This window comes from Solea senegalensis, linkage group LG2 (genome assembly GCF_019176455.1).
Source record: "Solea senegalensis isolate Sse05_10M linkage group LG2, IFAPA_SoseM_1, whole genome shotgun sequence".
Lineage (NCBI taxonomy): Eukaryota > Metazoa > Chordata > Actinopteri > Pleuronectiformes > Soleidae > Solea > Solea senegalensis.
The window spans coordinates 19,310,497-19,332,054 of NC_058022.1; the positions used below are offsets into that span (position 1 = coordinate 19,310,497).

Below are 21,558 nucleotides of genomic sequence, written 5' to 3' on the forward strand. Positions count from 1 at the left end.
TAAATGACTGTCATTCCGTCTCTGATTTGACTGTATCCAAGCTTCAACTGTCGTTTCAGTTCGATGCGGCATTCACAAGTCATGTAACCAGCTTTTAAAAAATATATTTATAATGCTTCCTCTTGACGTCACAGTAGCACATGGTATAGGATAATTTATCAATAGGTTGTCACCAGCAACAAAATATGGCTCTGACGTCTTCTTAATGAGTACGCCTTGCATGACCACTCTCAGGCTGCTAGCGAGGGAGGATATTATCGACAGAATGCTTGTCACAAAATGCTTAGTAAACATTTATAAAAAAACAAAGACGCAGAGGGGAATGGAGCGAGACAGCCCCAAAGATGGACATCAGAACCATTTGCATGGACTGAATGGAAATGGCAATGTGAGAGTATTGATTTGATTGATCTGTACCTCAGAACACAAATCAAGAGCCATTGTGATGAAACCCAGCTTGAAACACTACAAACCTTGTGTTTGTAACCCAGTATCGAAAAACACTACATTGTGTCACTAGTTCCATAAAGTTTAATGATGGTTTGAGTTTAATGAGCATGGGTTCGCGGGGTTTGGTGCAGTATGTGGAAATGGGCTCAGAAACAATGTGGTGTGCCATTTTTTGGTTTTACTCCTAAAGTCTTCAGAGAAATAATACAGAGAAATGTCCTTTATATACAACACAGAGTCTAATATAAACTGTTACTACAGCAAGAGAAATGAAGGAACAGCAGGATATGTAAGAGTGTGTGAGTGTAGAGAGAGAGAGAGAGAGAGAGAGAGAGAGAGAGAGCAGAGAGAGAGAGAGAGAGACAGAGGAGAGAGACCTCAGCACCTGGGAGGAAACAGCTCTGTTTGAAGAGCTGATACCCATGTAAATACACAGACAACACACCCACACACAAACATAAACACACACGCACACACACACACACACACTCTCACACAAACACCCACGGAAGTTCCCATATTCTGGTGGATTGCCCTTGGGTCCTTGCTATTTCTGCCAGGGGCAGGGGGATCCTGTGTCAGTAATCCTGTCGGGATGAGGGGGATGAGGTCGCCGGATGTAGCTCAAGTCCACTCCCTCCACACACACATGCACACCCCACACACACACACACACAATACTAATATTGCAGCATATTTTCAAAACAAGCTTGCAGTTTTACTTTAAAATAAAGTTAGAATTTGCTCCAAAATTGCAACAAAAACAATCTATCATGCTGGCACTGTCACATTCACACATGCACTTGTCCAGTACTAACACTCGAAAGAGACTCCACACCTGTGAATAATTATGAAATATCATGTTTCAATTAGACAAGGAGAAGTCTTTTGTGATTATTGCGTTTGTTTTATGTGACGTTTTGTTTGTGAAAAGATCCGTGCATCCACTGACAAAAGCCTTCTAAGGTCTTGTGTAACTGTGGGAAATGAAGAAGCTATTTATTCTGAGCGGAAACATTCAAAGCGAAACAAGGAGTTGGTGGCTGTCTGGTTTGTCTGTGTCTGCGCGTCAAACACAAGATGACTTCCTGAACGCTTGATCTGTTCACGACACACAGACACACACACGAAAACAGATCTTGTGACCTTTACCTGCACCCACAATGAACCACATTTGTCTTCGATTTAAATGCACACACACAAACATGTCTCGCAGCATTGCATCTGTGCTCATCAAAGAAGAATAAGGATGCCTGATCAACACAAACAGCCTCCCACACACACCTACAGTATGCTCACACACACGAACGCAGATGCACATAAATGGCTACACACACTCACACACTCCCTCGCAGTGCTCCAGAGGGTGGTAAACGAAGAGTCTGACATCCTCTTGCATCATGTGCCTCAAATGCAGCAGAGGAACAGCTAAACATGCTGTGACCATGACAGCTCTAAAGTGAGGTGGCATTACTCGAGTGAGCTTCGGCTCATAAGTCAAAGCAATTAGTGACACCATTCTAGACAGTTAAAATCCAACTGAAAAGCATTTTATGTTATACAAGAAATAATAAGTACATTATTTCTATTCAAATATTCTATGTGAGGGCTGGACTGTTTTAAAAACCAAAAAAAAAAACACAAACTACTCCATATTAAGTAACTCTCTAAGAGCCAATACGCTATGAGCTCTTCTGGTTTCAACATAATCGGGTGACCTCCCTTCACACACATGCACTCACCTCGATAAATGCAGCGGGGTCAGTGGCTGTGCATCTAAAATAGCCTCTGACACAAAAACCTCACTTGTACCAAAAGGAGGGGGAGGTGAAGCGGAGCAAAGCCACACAAACACATGGAGCAATTGGCACAGCATTTCAGGAAGACAGCACAATATTCATTTCATTTCACAATGCCTGTGGTTATAGGTTTTCACACTGTGGGTCCATACTGTATGTGTGCATGAGAGGAAGGACGATGGAGGGAAAGAGGTTAGCTCCAGTGGATCAATAAAAGATGCACTAAGTAACTCTGTCCTCGTCTCTTATTTACTCTCAGTGCACATATCCGAGGCTGAGGTGACCACACTGCAGCACTTGATAATTATCTGTAACTGTCAAAGATGCACCTTTGGCACAGAATTCACTGGAAATAAAATACTGGAAAACCAATGAATAGTCTCTTCCGGATGCTTTAATACAGACACGGTAATACACTACTACAATACAAACAGTATAGACAGTGGGTTTTTTTGTTTTTTTTTTTAGAATAAAAGCCCATGGGAGTACATATGAAGATATAAGCAAGTGAATCATGGCACTCAGGCTTTGCTCCCCTCATGCAAGGGTTACGGCTGCATTGCGCTCACCTATACGGCGGGCGCTCTCATCTGCTGCACGAACACTGAGGTGGGATGCATTAGATTAGCATCCTCACAATAACCTGCATCCTTCCCACCACCACTATCACCGCCAACCACCCACATACTCTCCTTCTCTCTCCCTCTCCATCTTCCTCCTCTCTCTCAAGGGATGACAGTACACTCCTGTCCTAATGGGGAATTCTTTGAGTAGGCTACTGCCTTTTATCCCCCAGGCTCTGATAGTTTGTGTATGTGTGTGCTAAGCGTGTGTTTGTGGCCCCTTCCCCCAACACATGCACTGTGTATATACAACTTACAACGGCTTGTCTGCTGAATTAAATGTGCACATGTGCACTCACATGCACTCTAAAAGATCGACCTAGATGTCTTACAATGATTGTACAATGCGAACACTAATTCACTGACTCCTCTACTATATAGCATCTCAAACACTCTTCCAGTTCTTTCCCTCTGATCTTTTTTTCTCACTTGTCATGTCTTGTAATAGAAACAAAAACATGCATGCAGACATATAAACAAACACACAAGCATTAATGCATTCGCCTTAGTCTTTAATTGTCTTGCGAAGTCCTCGCGATGCAGCACCACCATGTGCCTATACCCCATCTAACCTCCCCTCTTTGTGCTGACACAACCAAAACCCACACCGACACAGTGCATATGGAAAGAGAATATCATGGATCCAACCAAAACATTCCTACACTCTGACACTTATTACATCAAATGCATGCACGGTTATTTTCGCACACTGAGTTTTTTTTCCCCTTGGTTTGACCCATTCCAGCTCTCCAGCACCACTCAGTAAAAGCCAGCAGCTGTGTTTACCTCCATTACTCATCAAATCATGCCTTCACTTTGATTATTTTTCCTCTGTTTTTTAACTGATGTGCTGCCGTGCCGATACCTGGTTAAAGCAGCCAATCGAGTGCAGTCATGGCACATAGTATTAACCAACAGTGGGTTCTGCAAAAGCCAAAGAGCTCATGGAATGCCACGGGCACCCCAAATGGATTCCACATGTTGTTTGCGTAATTTCCTCCCACTAAAGTTGACCTACAGTGAAACTAGAAACAAAACAGAGATCCATGCAGCATCCCTGCGCAGGTCTGCTGAAATCATCTGCACTGAGGTTGGAGAGGTGCAGCCACCCAAAGTCTGTGTAAAGGGGAACGCTTCCTGTAATACAAGCTCAGAAATGGTCCAAAACAATCGGAAAATGAGGACTATGAATGCTCTTCCATCCACTTTATCTTGGCTTCCTTCCTTTTCTCTCTTCTTCTATTAAAATAACCATATTTGGCTAAAGCAAGCAGCTACTTGGTTGAAAGAGGAAACATAACCACAGATAGACATATTGACATGCATTTCCATGTGAGCCACAGAAACATGTTGAGCAAACTTAAATCAGAGTCTGGGGGCAAACTCTGCTATGTGAGTCACTTCCAGTAAGCACTGACTGTTCCACTCTAGAGATTGTGTCATATGAACAGAACTTGGAAGAATGCACTGGTCAGAGTAAATAACCACCTGAATATTTACCTCCCCGTGCAGCTGTTTGACAACAGGTTTTTATCGAAAGACATGTTTGGTTGCTCTGAAGTGTAATAGTTGAAAAGAATGCTAAATACTCACAGTGATGTTTGTCATGCTGAAATGATCCACGTTAAGTTCTTTCTCTTTGTGATCACTGTTTAGACTATCAACCTCACTGCATTTGCACAATACTTTCCATGAATGTGCTCTCTCTCCCTCTCTCTCTCTCTCACTCAGTCACAAAACACACATGCCCCAGCACTCCATGTACACCCGTAACTCAATTTTGGTAAACAAATGTGGGCTGGACAACGGGGTCAAAGATTGGATCCACAGGGGAAAGCGCAAAAGGGAAAAGAACATTTTGTCATCACCTGACATGATGAAATCACAGCTCAGGGAGATTGGTTCACAGCTATCACCAACAAATATTAGTCTTCTTTCACAAACATGAAGTTCTACGCAACTACCAGCACCATGTCTCACTACGCTGCACAAAAACAGCTGCAAAATAACTCCAGACGGATGCTTTACCCTCTCGATCTATGACTTTTTTGTCCCATTGATTTAGTTAGCCACATAATCAGGTACATCTACCAATATGCAAATGCATCTGTTTGGCTGCTGTCTGTTTCACACATGATCTTGACTGTGTGGTCGCTGGTCTTGCTGGTCTTGATGGGCCAGTGTGTGTCTCTGAGTCTGTGTCTCCTATGGCAGAGAATTTTCCACAAAGCCCAGCGCAGCCTATCTGCAATCAATGACGATGCACTCCATAACACCCACCTGGATCAATGGTACAGCAGTCAGTCAATATGCCAGCAGTTAACCCAGCTGATTAGGGGTAATGCGAGGAATTTCACATCGCCCTGAATAAGGCAGTGAGCCTATGTGTTGTTGGAGCAGACAGACAGCAGCAAAGCGCTTCTTTCTGAAAGATTGAATCTGTCAACACAATCTCAATTTGTGTGTTGTGATCTGTGGCAGACAGATGATGCCTTTATGGGTGCTGTGAGCAATTAAATGTGCTGGGCAGAGCAGTGATGATGGACAGATAGCCTCTATCCTGTAGTGACTGTTTTTAATTGAGTCCCCACCACCACCACCACCACCACCTGCATTGATCTCTATCATAAGCTCTTGGACCATGTCCATGGGAAGTGGGGGTTGAGCCATTCAAGGGTTCTGAGTGGCAGCACCAGTTTCTTGCAGTTGTGATGGGAAAACAGCTTGGGCTGTGTCACAATATAGTGTTCATGATAACATCGGTAGGGTTTTTAATGTGCTCAAATTTAAAGTTGGGGTAGGCAATATGTTTTGGCTCGATACAACCTGTTCATGTCCAATACTGATATCACTACCGTGAATTTCTACAGATATCGAAAGCCATCAATAAAGTCTTTTACTTCTTTTGAATCAACTTAGCGCTTACCGCCTAGCTATAACCAGCCGTTTAAAAAAACTATTCCATGCATGTTCCACCAGTGAGGCAGACATATGCAGCCTAAACCCACACCCTCCATGTGTTGTTTTTTTGTCTTTTTTGTTTGCTCATTCCATAGATATCTGGGGTTTATGGAACATAATCAAATTTGATTATTGTTTTTTTCCCCAATATTTGATCCAGTGACTTTGATTAGTATTTTGGACCTATACTGATAGTGAGTATCCTTAGACATTATTGAGGTATAATTCCAAAGTAACCTTTCAGTATAATGTAAATGAAGTGATTTGATAGCTAGATACTAATAAGCCGATTTCAGACACACACTGAACTCTGCCGATTCTTCAGAAATTCTCCAGAGGGCTGTATGTGTGAACACAAATTCTTGATAGATTACCCCGCCAGCTCCCCAGTATAATCTCTAGTTAATGTCCTGCTGAGCTCATATGAGAACGCAGCAGGTGAAACTCCGGGGGAAAATCTGAATCTCTGTAGGTTCCTGCTTCTTCTCAAGCGAGTCCTTCTCCTCTTGTGTAACGCATCTCACCCAACCAATCTCCCAATTTGTTTTGTCTTGCATGGAAAGCAAACTCCACAGATTGTCCACACACAAATCTCACATCATTAACGTCTTAAAACTTCTCTACTGCCTCCTCTGGGCTGTGTCTCCAGCCTTGAGGAAATCTGATTCATAGTAGGAGACTTTGACCATTTCAGACAGAGGGCTCTGCTATTGGCTGCTCTATTAAGCTGCTGTGCACATTCTTTAGGTATAAATGCTTTTGCTGTAAAGCAACTTAAAAAAAGGAAAAACAGTCTAAAAGAGAGTGAAATAATGAATGCAATAAAATGCATGTGAATAATAATATGAAGCGTTTTGGAGATGAGGAGTTTGTCTGTCTGTGTATGAAACCCAGTGTCTTTAATCACGTTGAGGGAAAGGTTAAGGACGGAGATCCTACATTTTTCCAACTTTCTTGCCTATGGAGCTTTAACTCATATGACCTTCAGTGCAGGACAGGGAAAAGGAATTACCAAAGTGGCCAGTGTTTGTTTATCTGAAAATGCCAATCAAAACAGTTGAAAAGAACAACTGAATAAAACCTGCTTTATGGAAAATGCGGAAAGAAAAAAAAAGCCACAAACCACCCCGATGATTGTAATTGTTTGGTTGAGTCCTGGGACTATATAGTTTGTTTACTTTTTCCAACATGCGTGACTATTCAAATGAACTTCATTCTGTGCATCAGTAAGTGGACATATTACCATGTGTGCCGCCGCTGTGAGAAAATGTGAAATATAACAGTTGTTTCAATCTGTCGCTGCTGCTGCTGCTTCATGCTGTTTCGTTCCCTTCTTTACAAAAACTACACATGCACTGCTGATACAGTTAGGAGTGCACAGCAGTCAGTCATATTACACCACCATCGTTTCTGTGACTTTCGTGTCGAGCTGTCGATGAGGATCTGAGACACAAATTTGATGATGCGTCAATTCGGCTGAAAGATTTAGCATTGAATACTTATTTTAGCAGTAAAATACACTGCAAATATATGCAAATAAGACTATTTATGTTAATATTTTGATCATTTTAGTTTTAATTAATAAAAACAAGCATTCTTTAATTTTGCATCTTATATGTGAATATTTTCTGGTTTATGGGCTGATTATGTCTACTTAATGATGTCATTGTAATGTGTGAAAAGCATTAATCATCCTTTTCATCATTATCATTTAATGTACCAAACAACTAATGGATTAATTGAGAAAAATAATACTTTTAGAGACATGACTTTTCTACACTCTAAGATAAGATAATCCTTGATTCTTCCCACATGGGGAAATGTGCAATCACAATTAATAATTTTCTAATACAGTAAAGCAAGGGTGGTTAAATACCAGCAACACCAAAAACTCAACCTTGAGTATCAACTGATACGATACAATCTTTTAAATCATCAAGCTTTTTACAACACACTTACGCTGATGCATCTACCACCTGGTCACAACCAGCCATTTCCAAAACAGTGTTCCAACTGTATAACAAACATTCTGCTCCTGTAAAGAAGAAAAGAACAGCCCACATTTTTACAGCCTGTGCTTAGCAAAGAATTTAGAGCAGATTGAGTCTTTTGGTTACATTTCATGTTTTTCTTTCTTTTTTTTTCTGATACTCAATTCAGTGATTTTTCCAGCGAGTATTGGAGAAATATCGATGCCGAGTATTGTACCAGCTCCTCCCGGACATAGAATCTCCACATGAGTGGTGGTGATATCAGCCTGCTTTTGTAAATGGATTGAAGTGAGAGTTTAAATGGGCACTAATCTCACTCGCTCAACATCCGTGAGCTACAGGAGGTCTCTGCTACACATAATAACCCATCACCCCCTTCATCATTTTTTTTGTAGATAACACCCCCACCTAAATTCATAGAAACTCACACCCCATGGCTGTTACACAGTTAAAGGCAAAGCAGGGCCTCTCCTTAACGCAGGGTAAAGTCACAGAGGTCAGTGCTCAGTTTCCACATCAAACCCAGGAGCAGAGGCCAGAGTCTCATCCCCCACCACCACCACCACCACCACCACCACCACCACCTTTCTCCCTCCCTCCTGTCCTCCTGCCACCACACACACACCCCTCCTCCTCCTCCTCCTCCTCCCCTCTCTGGATGTACAAATGCCTTTGCTGTCAGCTCTGCCCTGGTCCCCTGTAATTGAAAATAACAGCCAAGGGCCAGCCCCCGGCCACTCTCCCCAGCCTGGTGGCTCTCTGCCTCTCTGACAGCCACCCATCAATACCAATGACTATTACACTGGAAGTGAGAGCACTGGCGATGACATCCAAGACACCACCCCTGCAACACTCCCACACACACACACACACACACACCTCCCCCCCAGTGTCCTTCCTCCGCTACCCGAGCCTCCTAATGTTTAACCCATTGCTAACAGCCTTCTCTGTATATCTTTAAGCTGCTACCATAGACCATGATAGGCAAACAAGCCTCTCTCTCTCTCTCACACACACACACACACACACACACCAAGGTTTGCGGAACTTTTCTTCCTATGACACTGCAGTGACAGCTTAAACAAAGCCTCATCTTTAACCTTAACCACAACCAGTTAATGCTTAACCCTAAACTTAACCTGACCACAATTTCAATTTTAGCCCCAAACTTGACCAGTTCTTCAGAAGTTAGGTTCTGGACCAGGTTTTGGTCTCCATGAGGACTACTGCTCCTGACAAGGTCAGTCCTAGAGAGGCAACAAATACAAACACACACACACAAAACTCTTGACAAGCAGCAAACTTTTTTCTTTCCAGTGAGAAGTGCTGAGGGAGAGTTTGTGTCTCACTCCACACAGAATCCACTCAACATCATGACACTAACAGTGCTGCACTGATAAGCTGTGTTTTGAAGTTGATTCGAGGTAAATAAGTGACACAAAGATTCCACAGCTGGTGCCTGCACTGTAAAGTCAGGATGCTGTGCATGTCCACAGCCACTCAGTCAGTGTATAATCACTTTTTTTCTTCTTCACTTGTCATGACAGCTTGTATGAATTCACTTAGGTGTGAGAGAGTTACATGTCCAGTCGAGAACGCAGCAAGACTCTTTTCCCTCCCGCTGACAGACACCAGACACGTATGTGATCTGAGTTGTCATCTGATTTTGACAGAGCAATGACAGCTAAACAGGATGCACTGAGCACAAAGCCCAACACTGTGACAGAAATGAAGCAAACAGCAGCAGCAGAAGAAGAGGAACAGGGTGAGGAAAAATGCACAGACCTTGTCAGAAGCTGCAGAGCCGTGGAGACTATAGGACAGTGTTTCCCTCTCTGTCTCCTCGCCTCCTCTCCCTCTTCTCTCCTCTCACTGCGCGTGTATGTACTGTATGTATGTGTGTGTGTGTGTGTGAGTGAGTGATCAGCTCCCTCCCCTTCTGCCTCTCAGCTGCTCAGCTTAGGCAGTTCTCAGGAAATGAATGGGAGCGCACAGAGAACTGTTGTACTTGCAAATGACTTACCCCGAGTCACATGATCCGCTAAATGTAGGGTGGGCCAGTGGGTGGAGGCTTCATAAGCAAAAGGGAAGACAATATACTCTAAGCTTTAACAGCATGCATCGAATTACATGGGGGCCCCACCGGGGAGGTTTCCGACGTGTCCGCGCTCTCAGCCACACCGAGGTCCTTCTCTGCCCCTCCCGGAGCGCAGCGGAGATCCGCGGGCTGGGGGTGCGCACCGGAGCACCTCCCCGTTTAAAGGGGACGGGAGGAGGAGGAGAAGGTGTGGAGAAGTGGCTTTAGTTTAGAAATTTGAACTTTGTTGATTTAGCCAACTATATATGTATTTTCTTAGTCGTGCCACAGTTGCAGAGACTAAATATTTGGATCTGTTTTAAGTGACCCTTCTCTAAAAGTGAAATAAAATATATATATGTATATATATATATATATATATATATATATATATATATATAAGAGAGAGAGAGAGATAAATATATATATATATGTATATAATTGAATTGAAATTGAAAATAAAAACGTATGATGTTGCTTCCTATAAAATATTTAAACAAAATGAGAGTTACTGACAGTGGAACTGTAAAAATGGCTTTCTTTCTTTTCTATCCTTTTTATCAAGGAACTGTTTGATAAGGAATTGTCTTTTTTTCATTAACATTTCCTCTGCAGCTTCTAAATTTGAGGATTAGCTGCATCCCTTGACACATATTTCATTCACTAGACTAAAAACATTATTACTGGGTTATATCCTCCTGTGGTGTCGTTTTTCATCCTTTTCTGATCAGCACTGACACTGGAGCTGTAATAGTAATAACGTAATATAGTCTAATAGTATAGTATAATATATCAATTAGTAGTCCAGATCACGAAGCTAAAGAGCCTCTATTTTGATGATTCATTTATGTTTTATTCATTTAAGTTTCCTTTTAGATGTGTCTACTGTACTGTATAGTAATTTATTCACAAGAATTGAGCTACTCTACTATATAAACATAAACTAAATGGCTTGTGTTGACCTTAAGTCCATAACCTAAAGTTTAGTCTAGAAGTCAGAAGAAAAACAGCAAATGTTGGATAATTTTAGTCCCTGCTACAAGAATAAAATGTCACTCTTCTTCCCGCTGTTTTAAGTGATTAGCTTTGCTGGAACACTTCCTCATAATGACTGCTTTTAAGTTATCCTCCGTATAGTGCCTGAGCTGCTATACCCATGTCAGTTTTCTCTCCTGGTGTTCTCTTGCTTGATGAAAGGTGTCTCTGTGGAACGAGAGGCTGATGCTGATGCTGATGCTGATGCCGATGCCGCTGAGCTCCCACAGTCAGTCACTCCCCTGGGAGCTCTAATTAAGGTAAAGGAAGCAGGACTCATCTGCATGTATGATGGTGCTCTTACCTTTCCACATGGAGCAGGGTTTATCGTGGCTGAGAGACACAGAGATGATGGAGACAGTGATGGGGAAAAAAAAGGCTATTTACAGTGTTACTGTAAGCCTAATCCAACTGCTGCCCACTTAATATTCACCCTGTTTCACACCAGATACTGTATGTCTTCTGTTTGCAATGAATGGATGTTAAAATGGTTGGGTGGAGACGAATGGATGGAACAAAAGGGATGGAGGGAAAGAGTGACTAGATTAATAAGGTTGTCTGCTGGATGGAGAGGTGGCTGGGTGATTGTGTATGGGTGAATTAAGAAGTATGTTCCGGCTGCATGTGTAGGAGGGGCTCTGAGTGTCCAATGGAAAGAAGGGTCGGTTAAATGAATGCATGAATGGCCATAATGAAAAGTGTAATGTTTGTGACGGTTTTGCATTTTTGTATTTTTTCTAGTTTCATTTCAACTACAGTATATTTGAGCTGATGCCAGTGTGAATGAGATTCACGTGTACTGAATTATGAAAACAATAATATGTGATCTGCAACAATGCATCTGATAGTTATAGCTGTCACACTGGTGTCTACACACTCTACTCATCAATTTGTTTAATAAATGGGAACATAATTTAAGAAATTGACAACATGCTCTAGTGATTGAGACCATTGACTCCTCGGAAAAATGTTTATTAATGTAATAAATCAAGTGAGAAGTAGGCTCACTTTCCCATTGACTTCTATTCAAACTGAGTTATTTTTGCAACCAACAGTCACTCCCGATGGCTGTCACACTTCCTGGGCTTCACTTTTCAAAGTGGAAGACTACATCCATTTTTATATAGCATGCTTGCTATTTAATTTATGTCTGGGGACAGACTGGCACAACCTATCAGGCCTAACCCTATTTATTAACATATTGATGGCAACAAATCATCAGGGAGTAAAAATATCATGTTGACTGACAAACGTGTCCCTTACTCAGCTTCAAACATTTAAATACTTTCCTGTCATTTTCTGTTAATTTCCTTTTCTGCTCTGCAGTATCCACTTAATTTGATCACTTATGGTCTGCACAGTTAAAAAAAAAGAAAAGACTATTTCTTTCTATTAGTCTTCTTCTCCAACATTTAACCATTTTTCTATATAAAATATTATTGGTGAAGTAGCAGGTTACACAAAAATAACAAAAAAAAAGGGTTTTGACATATAAGGGTTAGAGTGAGAGTTGCATTTGAGGACGATAGTTTCTGAGAAAGTCATCAAGTTGACAGTTCCTGCACTGGCCACAACATCTCTCAGGTCAACATAGGAAATGCCCTGGTGTTCCTGAGGGGCTGCCCCCTGACTCTGTGCACATTGAGGCTTTTGAAAGTATTGCATAATCATTTTATTGCAAATCATTTGATATATGTAATATACAATACAATATGTATTGTATTAAGATCTCATTGAAATGCAGTCCATCATAGATAGACCAAATGGCGGATGTGGTTATTCATCTTGTGTATTGATACATGAGAATGATCAATTACAGATGAATGTGATTTTAACGATCTCGGAGATGATTTGCATGATGATAAGACTGACTAGTTAACAGGCACGTTGAGGAATCTGTGTGTGTGTGTGTGTGTGATGGAACACTAATGTAACATCAGCCACAAGGCCTGGTGATGATCCTTGTAATGATGTCCTTAGGAGCCCTTTTCAAATGAAACCCTCACTGTGTAACTGGTGCCTGAGGAATCCTGGCATGCACTGGAGGAAGGCAGGCAGAGAGGAGCGCAAAACAAGCGCTCCAAGGGCAGTGGAGGAGGGAGGAGCGTCGGTGGAAACGGGAGTACGAAGCTGCAGAGATCTGTAGAGGAGTTTGAAGAGGAGGAAGAATGAGAGAGGATGCTGGGAGATGGTGTGAGGGACTTGGGGGAGGGGACACTGTAGGGATGGATCAGGCACGTGAAGGGAGTTATCTGATTGAGTGCTCGAGTCAGTTTCTAGTTTCCTGCTGTTGTCCCCAGTAGGGCTTATTAAACACCTGAGATACAAGCACCTCTCCCAAGGCTATGCCATTTTCCAGACAGGTTCCTAAATGTATCACCCTGGAATGGGAGCAGTTCAAAGACAACAAGGGCATCTGAGGGGATCATTTGTGGTGCAGTATAATAAGCTGTAAGGCATCAAGAGAAGCATTATCATTACACACTTCTCCCTTGCATCATCTGACCCACTCTCATCAAATTATTGTAACACCATTCATCATTTAGTCACACACTATAAAATGTTCACACTGAGGGGGCCAGTATTCTTACTGGGCAAAGGAAGCCTGTGTTTGACTGAGCAAATGTGTGTGTGTGTGTGCGTGCGTGCGTGTGTGTGTGTGTGTGTGTGTGTGTGAGTTGTGAAATGCTACGGGTGAGCGATGTGATGCTCCGCTCATGTTGTCTCTAGCTGAACTTTAGACTCTGGACTGAAAGAACAGGCATGCCAGACAAGGAAGTGGGGAACAGAGACGCTAAACACAACCTTTTTCTGCACAGTCACGAGGGAGGGAGGGTGGAAAGGGGGAGAAAAAAAATACTCAAGAGATAGATGATATTCTGATATTGTTGGTTGACTTACAACTACATTAACCAGCCACTTTAATTAGGTATAGGTTACCTAATAAAGTGGCTGGTGTGGAATTTGATTTCTTATTTTGCTTTAGCCTATCAGCTTTTACAGGTTAGACATTTTGGGTCTTCTGCATACCTTAGTTGAAATAGTTGTTACCATATATCCACTGCTCACTGGATATTGTTCTCTTCTTTGGACCATTTTCTGTAAACCCAAGAGAAGATTTGACCAACAAACTTGTGTAAAGTTATTTAATTCACCTTTACCCCCATTGAGACTCTCAATATGAACTTCAGCAGATCGTCTTGCCTTTGTCTACATGCCAAAATGCATTGAGTTGCTGCTATTTACATTTACAAGCAATGACACATGCATATGGTTCAAAGATGTATAATCCAAAGAAAGAAGAGAAAGACAAAGACATGTACCTTTCTGTTCCCTTTTTAGGGAGTGAACACATTGTGGTAGATAATTATGTCTGGCTTCCAAGTACATGCTTTGAATGTAATCATAAAAGAATATGTATGAATAAAAGAATGTTCAAACCAAAAGAATGAACTTGAGGCCTTGAAAACAACTTGAAAATAGGATGTATTCTAATATACACATAGACTGTCATGACCCGTTCATGTGGACAGACAGCCTTGGTTTAAAGGCAATAAAGTGCTCACCTCTGGAGATTCTCTTTATCCCCCGCAGTTGCATTCTGATCACACTGTGAATGTCCGACGCAATAAGTCTAATGTCAAGGCTTCTGTCCTCGAAAAGGAAATCTAAGAAGTACAATAAACTAACCCCCAACCTGTTCATCTCTCTCTCTCGCTGACTGTCAAACACAAAATCTGTGAATCTGGAGGGAATGGTGCATGTTGTGACTCTCACTGTGCTCAAAATGTGCTCAATTCCTTTTTACAGGAAAGTTCCCCTGCTGTACATTACAGAATATATTTGAACCAAAGCTCTGCTCTGACATTTCACACAACAAAATAGGTTAATTGGTGACTCTGAATTGACCGCAGGTGTCAATGTGTGTGTGACAGGTTGTTTGTCTCTATTTTGGCCCTGCGATATGCTGGCAATATTCCCAGGATGGACACTGACGCTCAACCAATGTCAGCCTGGACTGCCTCCAGCTCCCACCATGACCGTCAAAGGAAAAGTTGTATGGCTGGATAATTGGATGGATATTTTTGAGTTTAACTGACTTTTTATGTGACCTGGTGCTTGACTAACTTCATGATTCATGAGAGTTGTTTGCATTATAATGCTTCATGTGTAATTAAAGTGTAGATCAGTGATTCCCAAAATGCATTGAATATAGGTGGGCCATGTGAGGTCATCAAAAACATGTGTAGGCCGCTTCCTCATGCATTTGTGTACATACATTAATGGGCTAATTTGACACATATTTATCTTATTTCTTACTAATTTACAATTCAGTGTTATCACTACTTTTTAAGTACATAGCGTCCCATACAGAATTCTGACCTGCTATTTTCCAGCTCGAAAAAAGTGGACTTTTAAATTAACCATAAAGTTTTGCCTTTCTTTCATTATTTGTTCATATATGTTGTGTTTTGTGTTGTGCCAGACGGGCCACTTCTTACAGAACACAACACCATGATGGCTTTGAAGTCATTCTATGTCATTTTGATAATACAAAAAAAACAAGAACAGATCTCTGGATTTTTACAGTAAATTATGCAGGCTAGGGATTTAGACAAGGAGATGGCTGCAGTGTATAACTCAAGAGTATCTGCTCCAACGTATCAGTATGCAGCTGATAGGTTTGGCTTAGGTCTAAACCTCCAGTGAGACCTTCATGTTAGAAGCTCCCAGATGAACAGGTCTCACTTAAGTCATACAATATTCTGCTATATGGATACAATAGTAATGCACACTGGTAAAGAGAGCTGTATGAATTATTGATCCATATATATATATACACAGTATATACATTTATAAATCTATTTATTGGTGCACATGGGTCATTTACTAAAAATATATGCAACTTCCAAGGATGTAGCACTGTATGTTGTGAAACACAGCTCACGAATCCTGTTAATTGTGCTGAATAACTGAGATGCTATAGAAATTACTGCAAGTTTGATTTAAGCACATTCCTATGGTCTGTTATTTTGCACTATGCAAAAGAATGCTGTCAGTTTAAATGAAATAAAGAAGTTAAACGGAGCTAGAAGAGACAGTTAGAGGTAGAACTACACGACAGAATGGAGAGAAACAAGAATGACCATGAGAAATCCAAAAGAAGGTAATAACACTGAAAAATGGATGGGTAGGACATCTGCTTGCTCGGGGGGCCTCCCCTGGTCTAGTGGCTATGCATGCAAGTGTGTTGGTGTGTACATTGCATGTGTGTGTGTGTGTGTGTGTGTTTGTCCAGGCGTCAGTACACCTGCACAGACTGAGTGGGTTGGCTCAGTGGGTTGGCTCAGTGGGCTGGCGTGGAGCTCCGTGCATCTCCCCCCAGGCCAGCTCTCTGTCAGGCCCTGCCAAGGTCAGCCTCCTGCCAGGGGGGGGTGGGGTTGTGGGGGCGGGAGGGGGACGCTTCAGCATGACCACCGGGGCCTCAGCACGCTGTGTCTAATAGCAACCGCAAAGCCCTTGCGCACACGCACACACAAACACACCCCTGCAATGAACTTTAGCACCAATACAGAGACAAACACGGTCGCAAAAAAGCAAGCTGTAAGGACACATTGGAGGAAGGCTGACTGTTCGAAGCATCTCACACTTTTCACTCTCCACACAAGAAGGAAACGAAGCAGAAACACAGTAGATTGGATTAGTTGACAAAGTAATGTTACATTAGTTGCTGCAGCTTAAGTGGATGAAAGAGAAGCTTGAAAAGTAACAAGGAGACTTGTGTGTTTTAAAAGTGCTTGCTCCGTATTGTGTCCATTCCATCGCTATCTGTTACCGAGATCATTTTACAAGGTGGCTGGACCCAGGGTGGAGCCTGTGACACTGCAGTCATCCTGAAATACCTTACTCACGTATGCACACTCGAGAGGTGCTGCAATGAGTGATTGCGATTGAAACAGCAGCAGAGCCACAGAGTGAACACCTTGTGGAAACTTTCACCGTGGCATCAGTGGCAGGACGTGAATCAAACATGTTTAGGTGAGAAAATTAGATTATGGTATGCTTTATGTTGCTGTATTCTGAATTTTTAAACCAGAGTATACAGTGAGGAGTGGCTGAGAGATGAGTCTCCTCATACGGGCAATGGAGACACCTGGATTGTATGGCAGCACTGGAGCAATTACACACCGCCACTCCTCCACACAACCCTGCTGCTGTCAAGCCTGTCATCAAAACTAGCATGTGTGTGTGTGTGTAATCAGCCACCAGAGTCCCCAGCGTTACTCTTTTGTTGCTCTTTTCCCAGCCAGCAGCCCTTTGGTTTTGTGGCGGAGAGACCTCGTGTTGTTCCCCTTTGACAGCTCAAACCCTCCCTGACTCCCTCACCCACCCACTCGCACACACACCCACCCACCCTGCTTCACCTCCTTCCTCTCCTCACCTCGTCCTCCTCCCTCACCTCCCTCCCTCCCTCCCCTCTCCTCCCTCCCAGGAGTTGAGTAGAGAAGGAACAGCTAGTGCTCTCCAAATACAAGGACAGAAGCTGCCAGCATGTAGCCATGGCAACAGCTTCTCTCTCACCCGCCACTTCCCCGCTCAGTAAAAAGGGAGTGTGGAGAATTGCAGGGCCCCTCTCTCCTCTCTATGCTCTCACACAGCCCAAATTAGATGGGTCACAGTGTTTTTCTGGCACCCGTTTAAATAATCATAGAGATGGATGTGTGTAGAAAGAGAAGGAGGAAGAAAGAGAGGTGAGGCGGGGGCACACCAAGGAAGTAGAATGGGGGTGTTAATCCAAAAGATGCAGATTGCTGCACAACAAATGATTTTTTTTTTCCCCAGACATAAGACTGTGGTGGGCAGAGACAAGGATGCTTGAGATATTTGTGAGCCATGGTGCAGAACGTATCTCAGCAAAGCAAGTGAAGGAGGGGAAGACTCAATTTGTAATAGTTTAAATGGCAGCGTCTCTCTGAGAAGGTGTGAATGTCTGGGAGACAAATCAATTCCATGTTCCAAGCTCACTGCTAAATGTGATTTCTAAGGTTAATTTACAGGTCGATCGCTTTGACTTGTTTAGTGTCTGCCATATCAACACAAAGTACATGAACAAGTGTTCATACAGACCTTATCAACTCTCCTCGCCCATACATTGCCACTGGCATAAGCACAGGCCATTAAAGTGGCAGGGGTGTCTATCAATGTCTATTCAGTGATAATCTTGGGTGTAAGGAGTGATTATTTCAGTTACTCTTGCCTTTATCATCTTGAACCAGTCTGGTCATTCTTCTCTGACCTCTAAAACCAACAAGGCATTTGTGGTCAGAGAACCGCTGCTCACTGGATATCTTCTCCTTTTCGAACCATTCTGTGTAAACTCTAGAGATGGTTGTGTGTGAACATCCCATCCGGCACCACCAACCATGCCATGTTCAAAGTCGCTTCAAGTCACCTTTCCTTGAACAGTTTGCACTTTCGGAGGTCGTTGTGACCATGTCTACATGCCTTGATACACTGAGTAGCTGCCATGTGATTGGCTGATTGATATTTGCATTAACAAGCACTGGTGTACCTAGTGAAGTGAGTGTAGAGTTAATATACATCAGGGGTCTTGTGCACTTTTTGTGCTTCACATGTTTCCCTACACCTCTGCATGAGGCTGGTGTTGAGCGCTTGGTGTCCTCTAAGTTGAAGTCTCTGCCAAGAGTTGCTGATATTAAGAACACGACATTGTATGATGGAAAACCCTGAAATGTTTTCTTTTCATGAGCTGCTGCCATGAGCCTGCTTGGGCTTAATAGCGTGCTGGCTTTTGAAAATAATTCAGCCCAGCTTATTTTCTACTTGATTTACTCTGTGCAAGCCTTCCCTCATCAGGCCAGGGTTTTGTTATTGAGCCAAAGTAAATCAGTTTCCCTTTTCAGCGATATGTTGAGCCGGCACCAACAGCAAAAAGAAAACTTCAGAATATAGCCAGGATTACATCACAGACAAACAATGTCTATTTTTATCCAGGCTAAACTTTTTCTTACATCCAGGAATTTCCAAAACAGGAGAAATCTGGAAGATTGAGAACGGAGAAACAAAAATTGAATTAGCCGTAAACGCAGAGTCAAAATATGGATTAAACATTGTCCAGCGTGTTTGGAATTCAGATCTACTGGATTTTAGAGGACTTGCAGTTTCAGGTTTCTCTCGCTAAAGATTTCTCTGAAATACACATCATCAAGAAAATAGCTTTAAAAGTTCAGTGAGTAAAATTCACCAGCATTTATTGGGGAAGTTACCTGTTGCAGCTGAATGTACCTCAACTCAGACTACCTTTTCAAGTGTGCTGGAGAAGTGGCCTTCAGTTAGCATCAAATCTCAAAAGAAGTTTGTCAACTGTAAAGACATGGTGATCCAAAAATGGCAGCCTCTGTAGAGCTGGCCTGGCTACTGATTTAAAGGTAAAAGCCTCATTCTGGGGCAACGGACGACAATTTGTTTACATTTGTACACAATGGACCTTTAGGTACCATAGAACTGCACTGATGCTGAGTTGGCTTGAGTAGTTTACTTTGATCCTTTGTAAAATGTACCATGTAAATCAGTAAGAAACCCTGCAACAAAGACCTTTCTCTGCAACACTCAGTGCAGTTTAAATGTTTCATGGGTTTAAAAAAGAGGATAGTTCATGAATAATTCAGGGTAAAAATGCAGAAGCAAACACATTAGGTAATTACAAGGATAGGATGTTTTATTCAGCGGACATGATGTTTGTTTGCGTGAGTCAGTCTACAGACAGCTGCGTGTTAGACATACTGCATCTGTCCGAGCGGAGTAGTGTTAAAGATGAAAGACTATTGCATGTAGTAGACTCTGAATGAAAGGTCACTGAAACGATGTTCAGGTGCGCGTGTGAGTGTGCATGTGTTTGCGCGTGTGCATGTGAGTGTGTGAATGTGTGCACAAGCTTGCTTGACTTCCCCACATTGATACCAGATGGCCCTTCCCATCACGGCCAATGGAGGAATTCAGCTGGCAGGACCCCTTCTTGTTCATGGTCAGTATGTGTGTGTGTGTGTGTGTGTGTGTGTGTGTCTCCACGCCCCTCCCTTCCCAACATACACTGACCTATTTGTATTCTGGGCAGAGCAGATGAGGCTCCAGGCCCGCTGCCCTGCTCTCCTCCAGGCTGTCCCCCACGGGAGGGCATCTGTGGGTCTGCACTGGGCAGATAGGGTAGACCCATCATGGCAGCACTTTAAAGACCACCTCACTGGTCCGCAGAGACGAGATGTGTTTGGATTTGGGGTTTGTGAAGCCCTCTCCATTGGACGGAAATGTGTCTCATCCATATCTTCTCAAGCAGTGTGCTGTCCATGTTCTGACCACAAAACCTAAAATCTCGGTGATCTATCACTGAGCAGTTGGGAGGGCTACCTGTGTTCCCAGGGGAGGAGTTTTGTGCGGGGAGGTTATATTCAGCCTGGGTGTGTTCAGACATATTCCCTTTGTTTCCAAGACCATGCTTTCACCAGTAAGTTTGTTTGTTTCAAGCTTATATTTGAGCCTTAATCAGTTTATTATGCGGACTGAGGTGAACTACATCCGCATGCCTGGATGCATTAAGTGAATTGTTTATCTGTATCTATTGTGCATGGTTATGTATGCATCCAGTTTAAGATCTTCCTCATCACACACAAAGCCCTTCATAATCTTGAAGTTTACCAGCTTCCTGTTAATATTGTCTTGTTGTCATGTCTTTGGACTGTGGGAGAACACAGAGAAAAGAAAGCCCCTGTTGAACCAGGATTCAAACATGGAACCTTATTAATACGAGTCATCAGTGCTACCCACCAATTGAAAGAAACCCATGACAGAAAGGGTAACGGAGAGATTACAGTAAACCTTTTATTTACTGATTCAAATGTGGATATATTTCTGTGATTAAAACAAAAAGGTTGAATAATTATGTAGGGACAAAAAGTGTATTGTAAGATCAGATATTATGGCAGAATGCAACCAGGTTCTCAGTCAGCACACTATCAACAGATAGTTTTGGGTGAATAGACTTGCTTGAGTTAAAGGAATACTTCACCGATTTGCATTTAGCTTTGTATTACTAGAATAGGGGTAGTATTTTTTGAAAAAATGTGCTTCCCAAACTTTTCACTGAGTTTTATTCTTTGTTACGTGCCCACCTGTGACACTTGGTCCTGTTAGCGTAACTGTTAGCAAAGATGGCGGACACTGTTTACCTTCTGGGAATGAGGTCCCGTGCCCCTACTGGTGGGCACGTAACAAAAAAAAGAATGAAAACTAGTAATACAAAGTTAAAAGCAAATCAGTGAAGTATTCCTTTAAGTTTGATGATCTTTGCAGCCTCTTGGATGAGAGGTGAAATAAATGAAATATTATTTACTGTGCCCACAGAGAAAATAGAGAATCCAATAGAGAAAATAAAAAGCTAAGAAAAGATGTATAATTCACAAAAAGTAATATCACTCCTGCCCTGTAAATAGGTATTGCATCCACCCTAAAAGCACATAAAAATGTAGGCGAGACCAGATCTATATAAAACACAGTAAACACTGTAAAACAAACCAGTAAAGTAACAACGTTTATTCAGAAACATT

At 42.3% G+C, this 21,558-nt stretch overlaps 1 protein-coding gene across 3 annotated transcripts in view; it reads right to left on the reverse strand.

Moving 5' to 3' along the window:
* klf12b (Kruppel-like factor 12b) overlaps window positions 1–9,998 on the reverse strand; it is a 39,287-nt gene extending 29,289 nt beyond the window's left edge. Inside the window, exon 1 of one of the 3 annotated variants that reach the window (XM_044018597.1) lies at window positions 9,848–9,998. The gene's annotated coding sequence lies outside the window, so the exon portion shown is untranslated. Of the gene's footprint in view, window positions 1–4,465; window positions 4,675–9,609; window positions 9,702–9,847 lie in introns of those variants that run through there. The other 2 variants (XM_044018596.1, XM_044018599.1) reach the window with 2 other exon arrangements.
* Window positions 9,999–21,558: the final 11,560 nt, after the last annotated feature.